This window comes from Buteo buteo, chromosome 2 (assembly GCF_964188355.1).
Source record: "Buteo buteo chromosome 2, bButBut1.hap1.1, whole genome shotgun sequence".
NCBI lineage: Eukaryota > Metazoa > Chordata > Aves > Accipitriformes > Accipitridae > Buteo > Buteo buteo.
In genome coordinates, this window is record NC_134172.1 from 59,507,530 (window position 1) to 59,519,431 (window position 11,902).

Consider the following 11,902-nt stretch of genomic DNA (forward strand, 5'->3'; position numbering starts at 1 on the left):
AACAAAACAAGGATATTAGGAAGTGAACCCCAACCTTAGAACACCTTCCCCCAGCCCTCCCTCCTTCCCACCTCAACCCCACTCCCAGTTCTCTCCACCTCCTCCCTGCGGCGGCGGGGGAGACAGTCCTTTAAGAACATCTCCAACGTGAGTCCTTTCTGCGGGCCGACCTTCAGTCACAGACTGCTCCAGCGAGGGCTTTCCCACGGCGTCCTGGCCATCTTGGGGGGCATCCCCCTGCTCCGGCGTGGGCTCCTCCCCGGGCTGCAGGTGGGCTTCTGCTCCCCCGCTCCCCTCCACGGGTTGCAGGGGCATCAACCTAGTCCGGCGCACCTCCTTCCCCTCCTTCTTCACTGACCTTGGTATCTGCATCAGTGTTCCTCTCACATTCCAATCCCCCCACTCACTGCCGGTTCCCCTTCTTAAATCTGTTCTCCCAGAGGCACTACCACCGTCCCTGGTGGGCTCGGCCTTGGCCAGAGGAGGGTCCGACTTGGAGCCGTGGAAGCTTCTAGCAGCTTCTCACAGGAGCCACCCATGTGGCCCCCTCCCCCGCTACCAAAAAACCCCCCATGCCACACAAACCCATAACAGGGTCTTCAAAATCTTTTGTCCTCAACAATTTTTCAAGCTTATAATTACTCTGTTCAGAATGACCACAGGGACCTTGGATGGGATGACAGCTGCTGTAACAGTGGACTGTTTCAGAAAAATACTGATTAAAGAGCTTCAACTCTAATGACATCAAATCAGGCTTCCTATCTTCTGGGATACATGAAAAGCAATGACTTACATGTGTCCCATAACTAAACTCCCAAACTGAACCCTGATGCATTCATCATTCTGTCATTAATAAAAAATGTCCTTCATATTTTTATTATTTTTTTTAATAGATAATAAAGTATGAACTGGGCAGGAGAACTCTCAGTTAAGTTACATATGTCGAAGTTTGACTTCAACTTCCAAATAGAGCTTGACTGAACAATAAATGTTATCACTGCATCAGCAGATCAAGTGGCGGTTTCTGAAGTTCTTGATTAAGATGGTAGTCTTTGTCTTGGGGAAAATGAAAGTGTCACCATGAATTTGACCTCTACTCCCACTGGTAACTGACAAGTCAACCAGCAAATACGTCCAGAGTTTGAACTATCCTGGCATTCCCACTGGAGCTGCTGCCTTAAGATCACAGATTGAGGCATAGTGGCAAATGTGAGAACTCTTACCCTGATGCTTGTTTCACATTTCATCTAAAAATATTATTAAGAAATAAAATTTTAAATGCAGGCTTTCTTCAACTCATTTAAACCACGTAGCGAGACAGAGTCATTAGCATGGCATTAATTTCAGTCCTTTAAAGACTCTGAGGACATGATGCTAACTATTGAAACCACAGGGAACTGACAGATGAAAATATACCATATTAGTAGGAAATCTTCAGCAAAAGAGCATGTCTTTCAGTTACCTACAGTCACTGAGCAATAACAATCAATGCATTGCAAGACTAGATCCACAAAACATATACCGCATACATGACAATGGACTATACTTCCCAATTGGCCTACACATGCTCCCCAATTAAAAATGTGCAGTCATGCATTCTCAGATGGCAAACAAAAGCACTGTAGAACAGACACATGCTACTGTATGCAAATATTCAAATATACATGTTAATCTGGCATAGTAGCTGTATGAGACAGACATGTGAAGATACATGTGACATCTATACTTTCAAATAAAATTTTCACATAACACATTCTCTCAGTAATGCAGTCAGTATTATACTGATAAAACATGGACAAGCACATTTTCTCTGTTATCTATCATACTGGCAACATGCTTTGCCAACCTTGATACAAGGCATTTTGCTATCCACACTTCATCAAGTATGTGCAAATGCTACACCTCTTACCACACACTTTACAACCAAAACTGCTTCCTCGGACTATTCACATATAAAAATAGACCTGGGTGCACACTCAGGTACACTGTCAAACTGACATTCAAATATGCACATTTTTTGCAGATAGACATTTAATATTGTATTGTCTTTGTGTGGCAAGGTTTTGGTAGCGGGGGGGGGGGGGGGTTACAGGGGTGGCTTCTGTAAGAAGCTGCTGGAAGCTTCCCCTGTGTTCGAGAGAGAGCGAGCCCATACCAGCCGGCTCTAAGACGGACCCGCCGCCGGCCAAGGCTGAGCCAATCAGCGATAGTGGTAACGTCTCTGTGATAACATTTTTAAGAAGGAAAAAACTTGGGACAGGGGAAAACAGCCACCGGAGAGAGGAGTGAGAACAGGTAAGAGAAACAACCCTGCAGACACCAAGGTCAGTGAAGAAGGAGGGGGAGGAGATGCTCCAGGCACTGGAGTGAAGATTCCCCTGCAGCCCGTGGTGAAGACCCTGGTGAGGCAGGCTGTCCCCCTGCAGTCCAGGGAGGTCCACGGTGGAGCAGATATCCACCTGCAGCCCAGGGAGGACCCCACGCCGGAGCAGGTGGGTTCCCGAAGGAGGCTGTGACCCCATGGGAACCCTGCGCTGGAGCAGGCTCCTGGCAGGACCTGCGGATCTGTGGAGAGAGGAGTCCACGGAGCAGGTTTTCTGGCAGGACTTGTGACCCCGTGGGGGACCCACGCTGGAGCAGTGTGCCTCTGAAGGACTGCACGCCGTGGAAAGGACCACGCTGGAGCAGTTCATGATGGACTGCAGCCCGTGGGAAGGGTCCACGTTGGAGAATTTCATGGAGGACTGTCTCCTGTGGGTAGGACCCCATGCTGGAGCAGGGGAAGAGTGTGATGAGTCCCGCCCCTGAGGAGGATGAAGCGGCAGAAAATAACATGTGATGAAATGATCGTAAACCCTATCCCCATCCCCCTGTGCCGCTGGGGGGGCTTGGTATAGAATGTGGGAGTGAAGTTGTGCCCGGGAAGAAGGGAGGGGTGGAGGGAAGGTGTTCTGAGATTTGGTTTTATTTCTCATTACCTTACTCTGGTTGATTTGTAATAAATTGAGTTAATTTTTCCCCAAACTGAGTCTGTTTTGCCCGTGACGGTAATTGGTGAATGATCTGTCCTGTCCTTATCTTGACCCACGAGCCCTTTGTTATATTTTCTCTCCCCTGTCCAGCTGAGGATGGGGGGAGTGATAGAATGTCTTTGGTGGGCAGCTGGCGTCCAGCCAGGGTTAACCCATCACAAATATCTTAGCATAAACCTTCATACACATATATAAATGAAAATATCCAAGCACTTGTGAGATTTTGACATGCACCTGTGTATACGTACGTACATACAGACACATAGTTCTCTGTGCCTAAGCACTTGTGTATGACAGCGGGTCCCTGTGTGCTCCTAGGTAGCACTCTGATGGACTGTCTGCTCCCTACCCTTGAGTTCTATGAAACTGGATAAAATACAAAAAATCATGGGTGGAAAACGCTCACTGAGGTACATCACACCTCAGCTTGCACACCCATGCATGCCTGTGTGCTTCCACATTGCACAATGTCTTGGGTGCCTGCTCACCCCTGAGACGGGCCCACCCAGGAGCAGACGGGCACCCCCAGCCCCACGCCTGCCTGCACACCTTGTCCCTGTCCCAGACCAGCCGCTCACCCGGGGATAGCTGGCGGCTGCCCAACTGTCACCCCCCCAACGGCTCTAACGGCCTCCCCAGAGCCGTTACGCCGCCCCGGCCCCCCTCGCTGCTCAGTCTCCAAGGGTCGTTCTTCCCCTGTCACCCTTTTTTCGGCAGTCTGGGGCTGACACGGCCCCAAGCTGCGGGCATGCGGAGAGGGCACTGGGGAGGGAGCTGGGGGGAGCAGGAGTTGGAGGAGGCAGCACCATTTCCTGCACTGTTTTTCCCGTTTCTCTCCTCTAGGCAGAATCCAACCTTACCCTTTAAAATGTGAAAAAAATTAGCCTTGGAACCTAATTAGCAATCTGCCCTCACTCTGTCTTACTTGCAAATTGCGAGACAATGGGAACGAAAAGAGAAAATTTTCTGTGGAAGTCACAGTGACCAAAGGGGGGTCTTGAAAGCCAAATATCAGTGACCACTCGTGCTTACGGGCTATCAGTGCAGGTCTGTGACCACACTGGTTCAGAACAGAGTATCATTTTTCAGATGCAAGCTTGCATCTCAGCAGCCCCAAAAATCCACAGAAGGTAAAGGCAAAGTTCATTTGTACAGATGGAAAGCACAATTGGTCCAGAGTACAGTGTGGCAATTTTCAGATAAAACCAAACTCTTAAAGACATCCCAGCTGGTGAGAATTTCTTTGTGGAGATATAGGTTTAAGAATGATCGCAAATCGAATGTAGGTGTCTCTAAACTGTTCACATTTCACATATGCACATTGTTCCTGATTTATAAATTGTCCAGGCTTCCAATTTACTTCTGAAGCTCTACCCAGGCATACTACGTGCTGTTATGTGTATCTACCACATCTTAAGAAAACCTAGTTTCAGTGACTTTCTTGTCACTTTTCTTAAGCTTTCTGGGACTGCTTACCAAAGCATGACTTGCAAGGCCCCTTCTGAAGGGTTAATTTTATTTCCTGAAACTAAAATGAAGAAAAAAGTAGGGTAACAGCACTTAAAGGAGCTAGAATAGATGTTCTTTCTCACTGTTAAATCATCCCAAGTTGACAGATATTTGTTCTGCAGCAGTGTGAATGAGGCAACACGTCCACAGAGCTGCAGAAGTCTTCAGTGTTGAGGTTGTGCTATGCCCTAACAGCTTGGATTAGATCAATTAGGTGGCAAGATAGACTTTGCATTCAGATCAGAAATAATGCATTTATATAGCCCAAACTAAATCACTTCCTACCTTTTTTTACTAGAAAACTCTAGCTTTGGAACTAGTATAAACTCTGCATTGGCCTGCTAGGAGTGGGGGAGTGCCCACTGAATAATCTTTCTTTTCCTGCATGAAGTAGGAAAACAACTTTCGAAACCTTAATAGGCTTACAAAATTAGAAAGAACTACAAAAGATGAGATATTTAACCCACCTGCCATGTGGAAGTTAAAGCCCCAAAACATAGGCTATGTTTTTGGGGTTTCCTTTGCAAACTGCTAACTTCTTTATCCAGACCACTTTCTTCATGAACACCCACTTTTTTATATATTAGAAAAAAAGAAAGTCTTGAAGAGAAAAACTAGAATGAGGTAATGTTCATATACCAAATCTTAAAAGGCTGACGCAGCCTGTTCTTTAACTGCTCTGCTAGAATGGATTATATGTATGCTTTGGATATCACAAAATATTTAATGCAAAGGGATCTCATTCATAAATTTGGTATTTTAAAATACTGGACTTAAAACAAGAGGTTGATTTTCACTGCACCCATGCCCATCAACACATTGCAAAATTTAGAAGCAAGTATTAAGTGAAGATCAGAGCTGTGTCATCTGTGTGCTAATCAGCAGCTGGACCTCTTCCTCTTGGGTGTCATGCTGTGCATCCCTCTTTTTTTTTTTTTTGTGATCATCAACATTTCAGTGAGGAATTAGGTCTACATATTACTGTCTAGTAATCTTTGGGAAAAGGTATATGACTAATTGGGCGTGGGGTAGGAAGGAAAGGAAATTATATAGTAAGGGACTTGAAAAATATTTTCTCCAGCTTTTTGCCTTTAACCTCTTCCGTTCTATATACTTTGATCACATTGTACTAGTGTGAATTTATTTGGGGAATAACAGTCAATGAGTATTTCTTCTCTTGGTCCCTGGGATGATGTTTGAAACATCATATCTACAGAGACATGAAAGCAAGACTTTGATTGGAGGTTGTACCTGATTTCCATGTCACTTTTTTTTCCCCCCAGACAAAGGACTTTTTTCTGTCAGTGTTTTAGCTGCCAACTTAGGCAGTTTCAGTGCAGCTTGTTGATTTTATATGGCATTCTTCAGTAATAAACACTATAAAAAAACCTCTGCAAGTCTGCACTTTCAGAGGAACAAGTATAATAAAAAGGTGCTTCTTTAGGTTAGAGCATATAGTTCTGTAAAATTCTTAATGAATTTAATGATGTCATACTTAGCTTATCCAGACCAGAATTTTTGATGGTCATTATAAAAGGCATCAGAGAAATGGGGTTAGGAGTTTACTGTCTTTTTTTTTCTAAATCAAAATGATTCTGTAAGTATTCTGAAAATATGCAAACCAAATATGTAAACCAAAATGAGTTCATGATGGATGACTACGTAATTTTTCTGAGTAACTTTAAAACTATTTCACTCCATTTTGTGCATACCACTAGATTTCAGGTCTGCTCTTTGTCATGAATTGTTAATCATAGAATCATAGAATGGTTTGGGTTGGAAGGGACCTTAAAGATCATCTAGTTCCAAATGACTAACAGCCTTTTACAAAGTAATGAAAACCAGTTGTGGACATTGCTGAGACTTGTAACCCTTGAGACAAAACTAGAGATGGGTTTTCCCTGCAAGTCAGTCTTTTTATGTGCCCTAGTACATGCTCGGATGCCAGTCCCTATGTAGCTGTGATGACTACCTGCTAGCAAACGCCCTGGAGATCTTAATCACCTTAATTTATAATCTCTTGTCATCTCTTCTGTGGCTGCATAGTCCACATGCATGCCGGTGCTGCAATTTATTCAATCTGTGCCTTTCGCTTGCTAGATTTCCTGGATGTGTCCTGGTGTTCCTCCCGCCTCTCTGCCTGGATTGTCTCTAGGACTACTCATGATGAGAGAACATCTGACCTTCCCACGTCTTCTGCAGAACGGTTCTTAGCCTGACAGTGAAGCAATCTGCGTAACTTGAAAGCTGTGTGTGCATGTACTGGCTTTCTCTGCTTCAGCTGTAAGTAGACGATGGATCTGACAGCAGTGGAAGAGCGTTCTGATTTCTTGTACTGTTGTGGAAAACAAAGTATGTGAAATGGTGGACATTTTCATTTCTTGGAAACAAAAATAGCTGTTCAGAATGTTGCAAAACTGAAGGATGTGATGCTTGCTGCTGCATGGGCAGATCTCCATTGCACAGACTGTTGCTGGTGCAATAGTTCTGTGTGGTAGAACTATATTGCTAAACAAAGAAACAGCATAAAATAAATTAACAATCTAAGAAATTTTTCATAAGTACTTAATGTGACACACCAGCATGTATGCTCTCAAGGTGAGAGACCAGATGACTCCAAACCCAGGCAATTAGCTTCTAGGTGGCAGCTCAAGACTACTACAAGTTACAGTTGTGGAGGTTTGATGGGTAATTAATATTAGTTTTGCCCATAAATGGTAACTAACATAATGGAATTGACAGCTTGCTTTCAGGGAATGACCTGGCTCTGTCAGTGGTAGGTATATTCCCCTACTTTGCCCCGAAGACAACATGAATGATAACCTTAAAGGATGTTACTAATACATAAAGTTTTGCACACTTTGTACCACAAAAGAGAGGTTTATGAATGCTAGCGTGGAATATACAGAAAATGTGCAGATGAAAAGGAACTGAGAGAATGCAATGTTTTAGAAGTCTTGATAAATACGGGCATTAATCCTTCCAGCTGATGTGTCTATCACCTTTGGGACTTGGTGTTCTAGAGCAAGAAAAATCAGGAATGTTTTAGTCTACCTTTCCCTAGAATCTCAAAATGATGCGAATGACATCATGGTTAATAGTTGTGGATGTAGTACATGTGACAATGTATTTTCTAATGTCTTCCTTTGTTAAAGATTTATTTGTTTTTTGTAATTTGTGTATAAATATTTATATGTATTTGTCATTCCTTGTCCGTGTATTGGTTTGTCTTTGGGGTGTATGAAACATATTCAACATCTTACATACTCTTTTATAGAATACTAGAGTGTAACATTGAGTTCCTCCTTTGTAGCTATAATATGTGCCCACCCATGAACACAAGTGTGCCACAAGAAATAATAAGTGTTTTTCAACATCTCAAATAGTCATCAAAGAAACTGGTAACTCTGATCTGGATCATATCTAGGCCAGTTGATAACAGACTAGTAGTTTGCTCTCTGGCAGTCTCAAATACACTGATTCACCAGATCCATGTACAGTTTTCCATTACTCCTGTGCCCTGGTTAGGACTGTACTAAAAGAGAGATAGAGAAGACTGGTCTTTGCAACGGGATCTGGAAAGCGTAGGAAAGTGAAGATACATTGACTTGAAGCAGCTTCCTGTATATTGAAGAGCAAAACCTGTGATATCAGTAACAAAGATAGATTGTAACCGAGGTTCACTTAAGTGTTTTAAGTCAAAAAATTAACTGGTAAAGATATAGAGGTGGTTTCTAGTTTATCAAATCTAAAGACCTTCGGAGCCTAGTTGAAGGACGTCCAGAATAGTTAACACACCTGGACTGTACTCAGACCTCTCTCTATGTTTTATGGAACTCCAACTAGTAAAATCTTGTTGTGTATTCCTGTTTTGACTGGGATGTCTTCACCTGCAGAGACAGTCTGAACAGGTATATGTGAAAAACTGTAGCATATTCACGGTAGTAAGTCCCAGCAGGGGAGAAAAAATAGGGGATCAGACAACGGCATGATCTTGATACATTAAGGTGAGCACCAAAATATGCTTGAGGAAAGGTTTAGGTGTTTAGAAAATACCAGACCTGAAGATATGACAGAAAATTACAAGAATACTTGAACTGTGATGTAGTCCAAGCAGAATATGCTGTTACATTCCAGTCACAGGACAGGCTACTATCTGCACGGCTGTATTGGGTAGAAAATTTGAAGTGCTGTTCCTAACTAAGATAGGAGTAGAAATTAAACAACACAGTAAAATTGCCACTAAAAATTTTGCCAGAGGCTAATTGAGGTATGTTTTTGTGGCCATAATGAATAAAATATTCAAGAAGTTGGAGCATGATTTGGCTGCTGTAAGAGTTTGTTTTGGTTTTGTATTCAAATTCCCTACTAATTGGCACTACGTGGTCATTTAAAAGAAAAAGTAAGATAGTGGGTAGTTTATAAACAGGAAGGGCACAAAAGGCAGAGACAGTTGAACAGGTCACATTGAGAAGGCTAAATCTAAACAAAATTTTGTTAACTTGTTCTGACTCGAGTGTACTGAAGGAGTTGAATTTTTTTCAAGCTGTACTCATTCAAGCTTTTGTAGGAAAAAAATTATGCTGAGTTATTCTCTTTATTGACTTTTTCAGGCTCTGATCCAATTCATGCAAGTAAAAAAGACTATATATTTCTTAAAAAAATTGCTGTGTATCTGTTCTAAGCTAATAAAATTATTAGGAATAGAAAACAGGTCTTGATACAATGTCTGCAGTCATCACAACATTTAGCTGATGGTAGCCTTCAAAAATAGACACCAGTCCTTAGAATACTGCTGGTTAGAAATGGTGAATGCTGGTGTCACATTCAGAAACGTTTTAAATGGTAGATCCTGTTTCAAATGTCATTTTAACATTCAAGGCTTTATGCTGGTTCAGCTTGTTTAGTGGATGCCAAGTCCTGGCTTGTATGGAGCATGTATCTGCATATAGAAGTACTGCACAGGCCAGCAGTAGCCAAGCTTTCACCTGGCACAGACACTTTTTTCACTAAGGACTTTGAGGGATAAATGCCATATGCCTCCCCAGTATATGATAGAAGCATGAGAAAAACCACAAGTGATCATTTCTGTCATATGTTCCTGTGGATGGGAAAAGGAAATCTGGGGTTTGATCATATGTCGAACAGGGTGGTCATTGGGAGAGAGAGTAATAGTCACTGGTTAGCAGAAACAGAAAGTTTTTATGTGGCTGGTGATGTGTTTTTATCTATAGATGAAGGGTCCTGCTGGAAAAGGGTGATACGGTGCAAGCCTGTGGCTGGATGACTCATCCTATTTGTGAGCTGCAGCTTGGGTTTCTCCCAGGGTTTCCAATATAGCATGTGTTAGAGGATCAGAAATCACCTCTGAGTCATCTCAAAACCACATTTGCCTCTGCTGTCATGGTTTCCTTCCTGTGCTCCACCTGTACACAGTGCATGCGTACACTTCATGTGCATAGGAGATGCTCTCAGTTGTAACGATCACTATTGCACACAGCCCAAGTGCCAAACACCTTGCCAGTCCCATGGGCTTACCCCAGAGGTCGGAGGGGTAACAAACTTGTTTCCCCTGTATTGGTCTTGAACACAAAGACAGATAGGAAACATGTATATATGCTGTCGTGGTTTAGCTCCAGCTGGCAACTAAGCACCACACAGCTGCTCACTCACTCTTCCCCCGGTGTGATGGGGGAGAGAATCAGAAGGGTAAAAGTAAGAAAACCCATGGGTTGAAATAAGAATGGTTTAATAATTGTCATCAATGTATTGCAGGTGTTCCAGAGCTTCACCCTGTTCCAGTGCAGTCTGGATCAGTCCATGGCTAATGGTAGGGCTGTGTTTCCACTCCTGGGGCATTGATTCCAGGTGTACTGGATGCCCTTCCAAGTGAAAGCAAACTGTGGCTGGCACTCTGCTGCCGGGATTGAGAAAAATGCATTAGCCATATCAGTTGTGGTGTACCACCTGGCTGCCTTTGACTCCAGATTGTATTGAAGTTCTAGCATGTCCAGCACAGCATCACTCAGGAGTGGCGTGACTTCATTCAGGCCACAATAGTTTACTGTTAGAGAGTTCACTACACTCTCCATTCGATTTTCACACTGGCCATATGGAACTATTAAAGAGTGAGTGAGTCTTGCTGATCACTCCTTGGGTCTCCAGTTGATGAATCAGCTTATGGATGGGAATCAGGGAGTCTTGGTTGGTGCGATATTGCCACTGGTACACCATTGTGGTAGCAATTGGCACCCATTGGCACCCAGAGGTAATCAACAGCACAACAGGGAACATACACAGCAAGTAAGGTGTTACATAAACCAACTCTGAGAACAAGCACAACAACTCTGAGCACAAATAAACCAACATTGTGACCAGCGACTATTGAACTAATATAATGAATGCTTATAACAAATTTGTTTTAACATGCTCTGGTCAGATCTGTTGCAATCCCAACCATTTGAGCCCCATATTCGATGCCAAAGAGGACTGTCATGGTTTAACCCCAGCCAGCAACTAAGCACCATGCAGCCGCTCTCTCACTCCCGCTCCACCCAGTGGGGTGGGGAAGAGAACTGGAAGAGTGAAAGTAGGAACATTCATGGGTTGAGATAAGAACAGTTTAGTAATTGAAATATACTACTACTACTACTAATAGTAACAATAATAATAAAGTAAATTTTAATGAAAAGGAAGATAACAAAGAGACAAATAAAACCCAAGAAAAACAAGTGATGCAAATGAAAAATAATTGCTCACCACCAACTGACCGATGCCCAGCCTGTTCCTGAGCAGCGGCCCCCCCCGGGCCGGTTTTCCCCCTAGTTTACATGCTGAGCATGACATCATATGGCATGGAATATCCCTTTGGCCAGTTTGGGTCAGCTGTCCTGCCTGTGTCCCCGCCATCTTCTTGTGCACAACCCCCCCGGCCTAAAAAACTAAAACATCAGTGTGTTATCAACATCATTCTCTTTCTAAATCCAAACCACAGCACTGTACAAGCTACTAGGAAGAAAATTAACTCTATCCCAGCTGAAACCAGGACATATGCATTCATATATGCACTGCAAACTCAGCACGTGAAAATGTACACAGTAATTCCGTGTTCACAGATTGCTAACAGTTATGCCATCCCATATGCTGTTCCTAGTACAGATGGTAACGTGGCCTAAAATTTTTTTCCTGAAAAAAGGTTTCCGGGTGGAAAATGGTCCAACAATGAAATAAAGTAATTGGAGATCCACTAGGGAACCAAGGATTCATATTTCAGATATACTGAGGAAAGCTTATTTAAACTGCTTCCTGAGTTTTTTTTAGCATTGTAATTTCTATTTACCAGTCCTCTTTTTTTCTTTTTT